Source organism: Echinops telfairi, unplaced genomic scaffold (genome assembly GCF_000313985.2).
Source record: "Echinops telfairi isolate 266 unplaced genomic scaffold, ASM31398v2 ScPeMD7_53;HRSCAF=182, whole genome shotgun sequence".
NCBI classification, from domain to species: Eukaryota; Metazoa; Chordata; class Mammalia; order Afrosoricida; family Tenrecidae; genus Echinops; species Echinops telfairi.
The window spans coordinates 19,131,607-19,134,985 of record NW_022103951.1 but is presented as its reverse complement, the minus strand read 5'-3'; the positions used below and the strand labels follow the sequence as shown (position 1 = coordinate 19,134,985).

General features: G+C 47.4%; 1 protein-coding gene across 1 annotated transcript in view; it reads right to left on the bottom strand.

The window, feature by feature from the left end:
• GPR143 (G protein-coupled receptor 143) overlaps nt 1-3,379 on the bottom strand; it is a 41,700-nt gene that overhangs the window by 32,581 nt on the left and 5,740 nt on the right. The gene's annotated exons all lie outside the window — the stretch shown is intronic.

Genomic DNA, 3,379 nt, shown 5'->3' with positions numbered 1-3,379 from the left:
CGTTCTTTGCCTGTGTGCTAGAATCCTCTTCAGAAGCCATGCTGCCCACTGCACTCTGTCCCCCAGAGCCCTGCCACAGCCGGGGCTGAGCTCCAACATGGATCCTGAAACACTCTGCAGGGGCTTCGGGAGCGTCATGGCATTGGACCCTAGTCCTGCCCATCTGTGGGGGCTCAGGCAGAGCAGCCTCCTACCTCTGCTCCTGTATCATCCAGCTTCCTCAAGTGCCCCTGCCTCCTCTGGTCTCAGTGCTGGCATTGGAGGGAGCAACAACACACTCGACTATCAGACTGTCTTTCCCAGCTTCCTTTGCAGCTACTTGTCACCATGAAACTAAGTTCTGACCAATAACATGTTGGTGGGATTATTTGAGAAACTCCCAGAGCATCTACTTATGGTGAACTGGCTTAGTGGGACATAAGCCCACTCTCTCCTTCTTTCTGCTGCCTGGAATGCTGGTGCTCCAACACATGGAGGATGGAAGCCGCACAATTGGATGATGGAGCAAGAAGAGGGAAGGAGCCTGGGTCCCAGATATCTATCCTAAGAGCCCTGGATTGTCTACCTCTGAACTTGTTTCGCAGGAAAGAGAACTCTCTATCTTTTGATTTGCATCAAACATCCCTGGTGGCACAGTGGTTCAGTGCTTAGCTGCGTGCTGACACAGCCACTTTGGTGGTTCAGATTTGGTGGGTTAAAGCAGAAGGACCAGAGTTAATGATGCATGCTACACTTAGAGATGTCTACAATTTTGGAGCCAGAGCCGGCTAAGATTGATCAATGTTGTCTACAGCTTAGATATCGTCTGTATTGTGTGTTTTTTAAGTGAATTCATTGAACAAATGGATTTTGTTCCAACTGCTTCACTTTTAAAAGGGTGAGACTGAATGCCTTCCGTATGCCACGCACAGACATTAACTCCCCAAACTGAATCCCATGTTTGAAGGTGAGTGCGAAAGCGACACCATTCTATTTAAAACACTGAGGAGTACAACCTTCATGACCGAGGGTTTGGCTGTGGATTCCTGGCTATGACCCCCCAAAGCACTGGCAACCAAAGAATTCCAGCCTCCTGTGCCGCCAAAAAACGCCATGGAGAAAATGAAAAAGACAAGCCACAGAATGGGGGAGGGGTGTGTGCAACTCATATATCTGATGAGGGACTTGCATCTGGACTGAGTGCACTGGTGATACAGTGGTTAAAGGTCTCGGCTGCTAACTGGAAGGTCAGTGGTTCAAACCCACCAGCCACTCCATGGAGAAAAAGGAGGCATTCATTTTGCCTCTGTCCAGACTGACAGCCTTGGAAACCCTACGGGTTCTCCTCTCTGCTGTGAGTCGGAGTCAATGGAATAGCATGGGGCGTTTATCTGGAATCTGGAAAGAGCTTTCGTAATGCAATAATAAAAAGGCAGATCATTGGATCAGAGGCTGAGTGAGCATCGTGCTCCTTTTAAGAATGATCTGTTAGGGATCAAAGTGACCCCAGTGATTCAGAAGGTGAGGAAGGAACCTTTGGGGCCAGGGAGTTATGCCAACCAGGATGGACCACTCAGAAGCGGATGGTCAGAATAGATGTACAACTCAGAGAGGGTAAGTAATGCCCTTGAAATGTACATATAGAAAGTGCTGAACTGGCCTATCGTGGCCAGATGTGGGGTTGCTACCTGCAAGGTTGGCAGTTCAATGCCCCCAGCCACTCCTCAAGAGAAAGATGAGGCTGTCTGTTCCAGTAAAGATAACAGCCCCAGAAACCCTACAGTGGATTGCTATGAGTCCGAATCAGATCAGTGGCAAAAGGGCGCGTGCACTGGTGAATCATATGTTCTCAACAACCCAAAATTTAAAATTCCACTTCGATGGGCAGGGGATTTGACTAGATGCTCATCCAGAGAAGATATACAAATGGCTAATCGAAACCCCACACCCATCGAGTTGATTTGAACTCATATCAAGTTGATTCCGACTTGTATCAATCCTGTAGGACATAGTCAAACTGTTCCATAGACTTTCCAGAAGTAGACAGCCTCCTTTTTCTCCTCAGGAGCAGATGGTGGATTCAAACTGCAGGCCTTTTGGTTTTGGGTTAACAGCCCAGTGCTTAAGCAACAGTGCCACCAGGGCTGATAAGCACATGAAATAACACATAAACGGCATGAGACATTAGAAGCTAGAAGCACAATGAGATGCCGCACTGCCATCGAATCAAGGCTGACTCATAGCGACCTGGTAGAACAAGGTAGGACTGCCCCTGCGAGTTTCTGAGATGAAAAATGTTCACAGGAGTTGAAAGCTGTTTTTCTCCCTTGGAATGGCTGGTGGCTTTGAAGAGAAATCGCCTTGCAGTTAACAGCCCAACGTGTAACCATAAGCCATTAGGGCATCCCTACCCCCCATTGGATGGCTAAGATAAAAGCAATAACAACAATTATTGACAAAGATGTGAAGAAATTGCAACCTTCATACGTTCCAAAATATTCCAGCCACTTTGGGAAAAGTTTGGCGGTTGTTCCTTAAAACATTCGGATGAGCCAGCAGTCCCAGCCCTAGGTAAACAAGCGCGTGAAGAGAAATGCTCGCTACAGCACTATTCAAGATGGTAAAAATGTGGAAACAATTCAAATGTCCACCCACTGGTGAGTGGGTAAGCAAGCGTGGAATATTGCTCAGCCAAAAGAAGAAATGAAGTAACGCTACATCTGCAATGTGGACGAACTCCGGGACATCATGCTAAGGGAAACCAGACAGGCCCGAAAAACCAAATAGAGACATAAAGCAGCTTAGTAGAGGCCAGGGTTTGAGGGGTGGGGAAGTGGAGGCTGCCTGTTAATGAGTTACCAACAAAGCAAAGCAGGTGCCCTGGCTCCATGCAGACCCATTCAGACTCTTATTGACCCTGCACGACAAACCAGAACTGCCCCCATAGTTTCCAAGGCTTTCATCTTTAGAGAAGCAAATGGTTGGTCACAAGCTAAGGCTTCCTATTCTAGTAAAGAACTGCAGTCTCGGAAACGCACCGGAGCGGTTCTCCTCTGTCCTATAGTGCCTCTTTGTGTGCGAGTGGACTGATGGCAGTGCGTTTGGTCTCTTAGTTTTGCTGCACAGGGGCTGGTGGGGGTCAAACCACCAACCCTTCAGTCAGCAGTGAGTGGTTTTTTAAAATTTATTAAATAATCATTTTATTAGAGGCTCATACAACTCATCACAATCTGGACATCCGTCATTTGTGTCCAGCACATTAGTACATATGTTGACTTCATCATTCTCACAACACCCGCTTTCCACTTGAGCCCTTGGTGTCAGCTCATTTCCCCACTCCCTCCCTGCTCCCCCCTCCCCCAGAACCCCTGATAATTTATAAATTATTATTATTTTATCA